This window comes from Elephantulus edwardii, unplaced genomic scaffold (assembly GCF_000299155.1).
Source record: "Elephantulus edwardii isolate Elephantulus edwardi_28Jun2011 unplaced genomic scaffold, EleEdw1.0 scaffold00208, whole genome shotgun sequence".
Taxonomy (NCBI): domain Eukaryota; kingdom Metazoa; phylum Chordata; class Mammalia; order Macroscelidea; family Macroscelididae; genus Elephantulus; species Elephantulus edwardii.
This window is the reverse complement of record NW_006399958.1, coordinates 1,600,718-1,611,324: the sequence shown is the minus strand read 5'-3', so window position 1 is coordinate 1,611,324 and position 10,607 is coordinate 1,600,718.

Here is a 10,607-nt window from a genome sequence, read left to right as displayed (position 1 = left end):
AAAAATAGTATTAGGAAAGATGTTCTAAAGGGCCAGAACTTTCTCCCCGGAAAAAGAAGTACTGGAGGAGGCAGGCTCCCAATGAAACCTTGTCTGTAATTTGAGTAACAGGGACACTGGAAAATGTACTGCCGCAAAAAAGATGTCCCCTAGGAGTGAGCCTGACCCACCTGTATTTCCCCTGCTCAACCATGACCGACTGGGCCTGGGTACTACTGCTCACTCTAGCAGAGAAGTCTCAGAGCCCGGTGTCAACTGGAATGATGTCTGGACAGCCTATCTCTTCTCTGCACTGAAGAAGCCACTTAGTCCTTCCTGAATTCTCAAGACTTGTCTCAAAAGCTTTTATCTCTGTTGTAGACCTTAAAGGCATCTCTGAAAAACCTTTACAACACCACCTTTCTATTGCACCTTCAGTAATATCGTGTTTACACATCAATTCTTAGTGCGATCTAATATTCCCACTCCATTCTTGAGAAGGGACTTGCTGCATAAACCCAAAGCCTCTCTTTTCATCCCTACACAGTCCAAAACTCCCCAACTTATTTTATATGTAAAGGAACTTCCTTTCCCTTCCCACTTAACCCTAAATGCTCTATACCTCCCAGTAAACCACCGTATCTGGGATCCTGACCAAATGTGCACCTGGTTATTGCATCTCACCATGACCTGGTTCTTATCAAACGTTAAGATCGTTCTTATTTGTCAACACACCCCAAAACTCCCGTATACCCTGTGTAAAAAAACAAGACAAAACAAAAAAACCAAAAAAAAAAACCAAGGGCAACACGGGAAAGGTTGTGTCTGACCTTACCAACTTCACAAAGGGGCCCTGTCCCCATCAACAGCATCAAAAACACTAAAGTAATTCTGCTGATAACAGACATGTCTCCCGTGCTCACATACCTCGTTGTACTCATCTCAACACCAATTTTATCGCTTGGTTGGGTCCAATTCGAATGCAATAGCTCACAGATCACACAGAACCGTAGTCAAGAGGTTATAATCCAGGATAGCAGCATAATACAGTCAGGACAGTTTCTGAAATGTGCTCGCACGCACCTCCGCCTTGACTCTCGAGACTAAAGGCTGGTGTTACAAACTTCTCAGTCCTGCACTGACCGTCCCTCACCCGCCGTTGTCCATCAAACTTGGACAAAGGCTCTGAGCTCCAGTTCTGATGGTGTGGCCCTCTCAAGGTCCCATCTCACGACAGGTCTCTGGTTCGGCCATGACTGCTGCTGCTTTAAGTGTAGCTAGAGAAAGACTATCTGGTCCCAACTAATTTTCACGCTGCTGGATTGGTCAATTTTACGGCAATACTAGCCATTCCCCTTGCGGACTGGTTGATAGCCAGTCCCCATGGTGATGAGCTAACATGCCCCATTCACCATACTTCCACCTCCATCTGCGTGGCAAAGTCAAACTATGGGTAGCAAAGTCATATTGAAAGATGGACTCCACACCCTAAAAGTCCAAATGGGCAAACCTCCATTTTACTAGACTACTACAGTAGGCCGCCCTTTGTCTACCACAATCACAAATAATACCCTTATTTTCACTGGTAAAAAACCCCCCGTTGGGTCTTTCAGTCTAGTTGAAGATCGAATCTAGCTATCATTCCCTCGCAACTAGTTGTCCCAAATCCCTATACCCTTCTACTTCAAATACCCCCTCCAACAGGTCTATCCACTGTTCTAGATCTCATAATGCCTTTTTAATTTTTTCTTTTCACTCTGACTCCCAAAGTCACTTCTCCTTCACTTGGGAAGATGCATACCCTGTCACCCGGATAACCTGGATAGTGCTTCCACTTGATTTCAGAGATAGCCTCCACTGTTTTGGCCAAGACCACCACAAGGTTTGCTTTCCTCTCTGCTTGCAACCAGTACTCGAAGCAAACCTGTTGATCATTTCCTTTTATGTAGACCCACACCAACGGATACCACAAGTCCACAACACAGCTATTAAACACACCATTATCTGGGGGTCTATTGAGTCACAGAAACAAAGGTCCAAGTAGCTCAGCAACAAGTGACATGTTTAGGACCCCTCTGAAACTTTGCCATGTGTCAAATCCGAACTAAGTGAAAACTGTCCATATAAAATCTCTCTTTGACCATCACAGAAAAAGGCTTCATGCCCTCCTAGGCCTCACCAGTTATTTTAGGCTGTTGATTCCCAACTCTTCGGTTACTGATAACCCCCTACAAGAGGCTATAAAAGGCAACCCATCTGAACTTCTGTATGTCTCCAACACCAGACAACATATTCAGCAACTGAAAAAACTGCTTCAACAACCTCTATGCATTTTTCTTCCAAATCCTTCCAAACTGTTCCTTTTGTCCAATCATAGCTGTAGAGATCAATCAGGCCCTGGGAGTCCTAACCCCAAATATTCTTTATTACCTGTAGCATATGTTTCCAAACGATTCAACCAAGCCTATCTGGCCTGCTCCTTTTCCCTACAACCATTAGCCACTACGACTCCCCTTTGAACCCTCTTGGTCCTTTATCTTCCCTGCCAACTTTACCCATCTCTTCTTTCCAAACTCCTGCAGATCTAGCTCAACTCAACTGACCACACAGTACATGAAAGTCACCCTTGATGCGCATTTGATCTTCCTCCATCTGATTCTCAAGGCTATAAATCATTGTCAATAGAAGAGTATTTCCCTTTGTTCTAAGGACCAAGGACCAGCTGGTGGCTTCAAACCTCCTGAGACATTCGTTCTTTAGGATAGAAGCACAGGTTGCGACAGAGAATTTGACCAGAGCACTAGTTGGTGCTCTTATTAATCTATGTCAATATATATGTCAGAAATTTAAAGGGTGTAAAATTTTATTTATTTGCAAGCTAATCAATTTAGCCTTCCACAGTTGCATGGGTAGCGACAAAATACATGAGACTCCTAGAGACAAAAGACATTATGACTAAGTTGTCAGTGGGCAGCGTGGGATCCACGTTCCTATCACTTCATCTGGACTCCCGTGTCCCTCAGGGATGATCAGATTGATGCTAGTCGGGGAAATGCGCTGTAGCTGAGAAATTGTATGTGCTGTTGTAAATTGCATGGGAGGAAATTGTCCATATTTATTCTGTGGAGAAACTGGTGTACGTCTTGAACCACGTACCTTTGTGTTTGGACCGTAATACCTTACTACCAAGCCAGAAAATTAAATGGAAAAATATTCCCTGTTCATACACAGGAAGGCTTGCCATTTTGGTAAGAAGTTGTGCTGCAATTCCATAGACATGTGGCCCAGATTTACCATTTCCTTCACAGGGAAAAGGATAGTCAAATCACCTCGCAAACGATTGTAGTGTCTCAAAAACACACTGGCCAGTCAGCTACTGGTTGGTTCTGACTCTATGGCACACCGAAACAACTAAGCTCATTCTTTAAGAAAACAGAAAGACAAAAATGACACTAAGTCACAATATTCCATGATCCCAAAATGGATTATCTAAACAATTCTAGCAACTAAAACAATATGGTAATGGTAATCATAAAGCAACAGGAATATAGGTCTATTGAAAAAGGATTGAGAGCCCAGAAATCAATCAATCAACCTGTGGTCAACTAGTAGATATGACAAGAACACAAAACCCAGGAGAAACAACTACTTCTGAGCCAATTGGTGCTGGCAAAATTGGTTATCACCTACAGAAAATTCAAACAGGATTCACATACACAAAACCAACAATGGGTACCAAAAGTGGTATATGAGAGAGGCCACAAGTGTATCCTATATGGAGTCAACCAACTTGGACCCATCAAGTGATTGAGAAGCAAAATGCCATGTGGGGCATGTCCTGTCAAAAGTCACGTGGCATGTTTGGGGGCTCCCACCTGCCTTCCACATGTTACTATCTTAGTATTTTATATTCGTCTAATCCTTTAGTTTGTTTAACTGAAAAACTCCATTTTCTCCATTACATCTCCCTTTCCACTAGCACAGATACTGAATTCCTTCCCTGTGTACAAAGGAAAGCATGGACTCCTGCTCTGCTTTTCCTTTCACCAGTAGGAAGAACACAAACCTACTACCCCAACAGAGGAATGCAGTCAAACTTCAAAAAGATGCCTGTCACCAGTGTATCTGAGGAAGTTGCCTTGTTTCTCCCACTCAAAGCAACAATTATGTTTCCTTCCCACATGAACAGAGCAGAGATCAAAGAAAACTAAGCACCTCCTGCCGTGATGGTGAGAAAATAAAGGAAAACATACTGTTTTCCTAGTCCCTTCTACCACAGATTCCAGACTGACATTGTTGCTCTTCAGTACTCTGCCAAGGGCCCTAACAGCAGATTTTCCCAAGGCAATTATTTATCTTTTAATTTTCTGGCTACTGATACCAAGAGTTTTGATTGTAGAGCCCAGCAAACTAAAGCTGTTAATAATCTCAATTTCTTCACCATCTACCATGATGCTGCCAATCGGCCCAGTGGTGAGAATCTTTGGTTTGTGTTTTGTGGGGTTTTTTTGTTTGTTTGTTTGTTTTTCTTTTGAGCTTGAATCCATATTGAAGGCTGACGTCCTTGAACTTCTACACCAAATGACTCAGGTCCTCCTCAGTTTCAGCAAGCAAGTCTGTGTCATCTGCCGAATGCAGCTTTTTGATGAATCTTTCTCAAATCCTGATGCCACATTCCTCCTCGTAGAGCCTCCAAGAAAACCTAGCCTCCAAGATGATCTGTTCCGCATACAGATTGAAACAGTATGGAGATAGGATGCATCCCTCGTGTACTCCGTTCAACCAGACAATGTTTCCTTGTTCTACTCTGATGACTGCCTCCGGGTCCAAGTTAGGTTTCACATAAGCACAAGCAAGTGTTCTGGGGTTCCCATTGAAAGTCGGGACACTAAGTTGTGCCTGATGCAGGCCATGGTCTTTGCAATTCCTTGCTATGCATCAGAGAGCTGGACAATGACTAAAGATGATGGAAGAAGAATCGATGCTTTTGAGTCGTGGTGCTGGGGAAGAGTCTTAAACATGCCATGGACTGCCAAGAAAACGAACAGGCCTGTCTTGGAGAGGGTGAAACCAAGGTTTTCCGTGGAGGCTAGGATTTTGAATCTCTGTCTGTCTCACATAATTTTTGCATGAAGCCAGGAGGTCCCAATCCTTACAGAAGGACATCATGCTGGGTCATCAACATTCCCAACTCCCACATGAGGAGAATGAGGCTGCTGCTGGTACCCTGCATGCCTGGACTTACTGAGAGGTATGGACTCCAAGACTGAAGAATGACGGACTACAAGATTGGAGAGTGAACGGGAAAGGATGACTAAAATATTTACTGCTGGAAAAGGAGGGAAGAGTGGGAACCTGTGAACTGGAGGGTGGGTGGGCTCGGGGGCCCTCTCTCCTCTCCCCTCTTCTCCTCCTCTCCGCTCCTCCCCTCCCCTCCCTTCCCTTCCCCTTCTTCTCCTCCCCCTCCTCCTTCTTCTCCTCCTTCTTCCTCCTCCTCCTTCTTCTTCCCCTTCTCCTCCTCCTCCTTCTTCTTTCTCCTCCTCCTCCTCCTTCTCCTTCTTCTCCTCCCCCTCCTCCTTCTTCTCTCCTTCTTCTTCTCTTTCTTCTTCTTCCTCCTCCTCCTCCTCCTTCCTCTCTTTCTCTCTCTCTCTCTCTCACACACACACACCTAAAAGACATAAGCAAGGACACCTCGCTGTAGTTTGGAAGGAGAGTAAGAAGTCCTCCAGCATCCCAAAGACTCAGGGAACCGGAGGCTCTCAGCAAGCTCAATACGTGCGGAGACCATGGAGCAGAGCCACTCTGAGCAGTTCAAGCCTCGTCTTTTCTAGGCAACCCCAAATCATATCGCTCACCAGCAACATGCACTCCATGAAATTGCTTCCCACTGTCACTCGGTGAATGCACTCAGCTTAGGACTGACTGACCAGAGGTAATAAGCTCGAGGCACAGAGCACAGATTGGAAACTTGTATGCAGAGCTTCATGTCAGTCAGTCCATGAAACTGAGGACACGGGGCACTTCTGGGCATACTCCAAGTCTACAGTTGACTCATGCCAGCGACAATCCCAGAGAGGTTGCACTGTGCCAACATCTGTATTCACTTGGACCAATCAGCGCAGGCAGAGCCTTGGACAGCAGCAGTTGCCAACAATGTTGAAGAGATGCCCTGGGGGAGGAAACCTTATAAAGCCCGTTCCAGGCAGGCTGCACAGCTCCCACTACATCCTTCACCTGATGCTGGATACACTGTCACCATGTGGCTCCTGGTTTTTGGGCTTGCTTTCTCTCTCAGATGGACAGGTGAGAAAAGGGAGAGGGGGAAGGAAGGAGAAAGGACGCCCACTTCACATGCTGCGCTCACCATCCTCCATAACTCCTTAGCTGCTCACTCACCACCTCCTTTTGTGACCTTCCACTTAAAATCGACTGCATCTCACCCAAACCTCCCTAAAACTTACCTCCTTCTCCTTTGCACAAGACAGGACAGGGTTCACATGTGCTGTTTGCAGGGTTGCTACGAGTCTTACTTGACCCGACAGCCCAGAACAACAACGGCCTTTCTATTCTATCACATTCACCACACTCTTATTCTCACTCAGGAACTTAAGGGCTCTCCTCTCATTCACGATCCCCAGGGACTTCCTACTCTTCTCCAATCGACTTTGCCCAAGGAGTAATCTCAGATTCCTCTTTTGCTGCTACTGTTCACTGCTTTAAGTTCATTCTGACTGACCACAGTTCTATGTATCCTATGGTACAAGAGCCCCATAAGGTTTCCTGGCTCTAAATGTAACACGAAGTGCTGGTGATCTCATGGTAACATGTTGTTCTATCAATGCAAAGACAAGAGGGTCAAATGCATGGCAAACCTATCAAGTCATTTATAGCCTCGAAAGACTAGCTGGAGGGTCTAGCGTGGTTCAGATACACTGGATGGCAAACAATAATCTTAACAAAACCAGCTCTCCAGGCTGTTTCTCCACATGCTATGATGAATGCAAGGGGTACTTTGGAATATTGGTTTAGCAGTTAAGAAGAAACCATTGGCAACACCCAGGGATGATATTTGGAGTTCGCCACTTGTTTCCATTTATGTTCAGGGAATTTGGGTGGTCCACTGGTTGGAGTTGCCCTCCCAACCCAAAGGCAAGGGTTTGAATTCAATAGCTACTCTTCAGCAGAAAAATGGGCAGTCTTTTCCCGTTTGGTCTTTAGCCTCTGAAAACCCACTGGAGGGTCAGCTGTGAGTTGTTTCTGGTTCGTTGCCACAGAATCACCACCACCATCTAGATCAAGGTATCCTCTCCCTGCACCAGGTCTCTTAGAACCTGCTGGTTCCCCTCTTGTGCTTAGGTCTACCATAAAGGTCTCACTCATATTTTCCTCTCCCACACCTGAACGTTGCCAGGTCTTTTTTTAAATTTACTACTTTTTTATTTTATTATTTTTTATGTGTATACAATCAACTCAGATCTGACTGGTACAGGAGGAGATTGCCCCTCCTTCTCCAGCAGAGCATCTGGTGGATTCAAACCACGTACCTGTGGGATTGCAGTGCAGCTTCTTGCCACTAGGCCACCAGAGCTCCCCAGCCAGGTCATTCTTGGCACCACTCTTCCATCCCACCACTCTGCCAACCCTCCTCCCCTGACCACCAAGCCCCTCCAAACCACACAGCTTCTTTTACCGCTAAACTAACTTCTACCTTTCCTATTACAGGTGCTGCACCCCCCATCGACCCAAGAATGGTGTTTGGCTGGGACTGTCCACCTTTGGAACACCCCTGGCAGGCGGCTGTGTTTCCTTCTGATGACGTCGTGTGTTCAGGTGTCCTGATCCACCCTCAGTGGGTGCTCACAGGGGCACAGTGTGGAAAGCGGTACATAGTGGCTGGAAAATGAAGAAGGGAGGGGTTCTCCTGTCTTCCTGCAGGAACGAGGAAGGACCATTTCCTTGGGATAACCAACAGGGATGAAGGAGATGGGATAGTCAGGAAGGTGCTGTTCCAGGTTCCCAGGAGAGATCTTGAGCTGGGACTAATGACCCACAACTGCTCTCTCCGTGGCCGTCTGCGTCGGTTCCGTCTCTCGCGTTGTTGCTCTTTCTGCCTGTAAATCACTCGCTCTGTCTGTGTGTTCCCTCTGTGTGATCCTGCTGTGATCTCAAACTCCCTTTCTCTTCTCAGTTCCTACAGCTGTGGCGTGCCTTGTTTCTCGATCTCTGGATTTCTCTGCCATTCGCTTGGTCTCTGCTGTATCCCCCATCTCTCCCTGTGGTCCTTCTCTGTGTGCCCCAAACCTTGTGTCCAGCCGTACTGAACATACACACATCACCGTGGGTCTAGGCGGACCCCTGAAGGAAGAAGTACACCAGCGCCAAGAGGAGAGTAGTGGAGAATGTCTCATGTCCTTTTGTCCACGGCATAACTTCCTGGCCCATCTTTCTAAAGGAGACACTGGGAACGGAGGGAGTGAGTTGTGAATGAGGTGGGTGAGGAACAAGCAAGGGAACGAGGAAGAGAAGAAAGGTGCTGGGATTCAGGAGGAGATAACCAAGCCAGGCTGAGTGATGAGATCACTGACTGCTGGGAAACACGCAGTCACTTCTCAGTGAAGACTCTGCCTTCCTCCTCTCCCTGACTCCCAGTATCCAGGTCCCTGCTTTTACTCTCTGGTGCTTTGTCTCCCACTCACGTCCTCCCCACTACAGTGTGGGCTTGTACGATCACTGACCCTTTTCCAATTTGACCATCATTTGTTCCTCTGTATGTAGTGTTTGCAATACCTCTTTTCTTTCCATGTCTGTTTCCAACTATCTTCCTCCTGCTCTCTTTGCTCGGCCTTTCCTTTTTCTTGAGGGGGAAATAGTAAGATTAGAAAGCTATATCCCACGGGGATGTACCTCCGTCCTTGAAATATGGGACCTGTTCTCTTCCTTAACGCTTTTCTCCTTTCCATTTGTCTGCTCTGCAGTTTTCATCCCTCCATTTCTTCTCAACCTTGACTCCGTTCTCATTCCCTTTTACGCTAATTTCCTCTCTCTCTCAACCCAGAATCCCTTATTCAAATGTCTTCTTACATCATTTCCTTCCCGCTAACAGCCTCCATTTCTCTCTTCCCCAAGTTCGTCATTATACATGGTCTGTCTGGGCTGCAATAACATTCATGCACATGCGGAAAGGGACACCCAGTGGAGGGACGTTACCAGAGCCATCCGACACCCAAAATACTGCCACCCCTTAGAGTGTCTGCCCCTTAACTACAGCCACGACATCATGTTGCTTCGCCTTCAAGAGCCTGTTGAGATCACACATAGAGTGAAGACCATAGGACTGCCCACCAGGGGCCCACGAATGGGGAGCCTGTGTGGTGTCTCATCTTGGGATTCGTACAGGTCAAGAAGAGGTACACTTGGGATGATAAAGGCCCAGGCACCCCAAACTCTTGGTTCTAAGGGAAGAGTATGGGAATCCGTTTGAATTCCCATCACAGTTCTTCTTCTCAATGGTTTGCATTCTCAGAACCAAATCTACTCACCTGTGGAAGTGCCAAGGTCCTGCCCAACCAGGAGTGTAGCAAATGGCCATATAGAAACATAACAGAGACCATGTTCTGTGCTGCGACTCTACTTCATGAGGGCATGTCAAACCCCTGCTGGGTGAGTACCTCCCTCCTTTCAGGGATCTATGGGTTGAGGGAAGGAAAATGCTTCTCATCTGTAGGGCTGTGTACTACTAAACAAGGGGGTCTTCACTGCTGCCCACTCAATGTGTGCCTCAGATCTCTGCTCCGTGTTGACCTTCCTCGTAGTGACATCTGTATGTCACTTCTTCACACAACAGCTCACCCTTCCCTTCAGCTTGCTGAACGTGTACTATAAACCCATCTCTCATCTCTAAGAGGACGTGCAGGAGCGAGAAATGAGTCCTGACTCACAGAACACTTCTGCTGACAGACACAACAGTATATCGGTCAGAGGAAATCTCTTGGTGCTAAACGTGGATTACTAACCAAAACGGGAGAGCTGGGTACTTTATTGGAAAAGAATTGCACTTCCAGCTTAAAGGGTCACAGCTTGGTACAGGAGGAGATTGCCCCTCCTTCTCCAGCAGAGCATCTGGTGGATTCAAACCACGTACCTGTGGGATTGCAGTGCAGCTCCTTGCCACTAGGCCACCAGAGCTCCCTAGGGTCACAGCTTGGATCCACCAGCTCATCCATGTGAGAAACATGGTCCTTCCCCACAGTAGCCTCCAACTCTGGAAAATCCACTGTAGGGTCAGCTGTGACAGGACAGTACAACATGCACGCGTCATTCAAAGCCTGGCAGTTACCATCCACGTGGATGAGTTTCAGAACATAAGTCACACCTTAGTATACGCTCTAGGCCATTACTACTCTGCAGACGAGGATGTCACAAGTCGCAACTGATTCCACAGTAATAGCATATTGAGATGCAGTTTGCTATGTGAAGAGCAAAGAGAGACGTGTTGAGTAAACCGTCTTCTCAGAGACCTCACCAACGTGGTGACAGAACTAATCCCTGAAGGAGGCGAGGGCTGAGTCATTTGGAAATCTGGGGACAGTAGGGACCCACCAATGCAAAGACCTGAGGCAGAGGGCCTG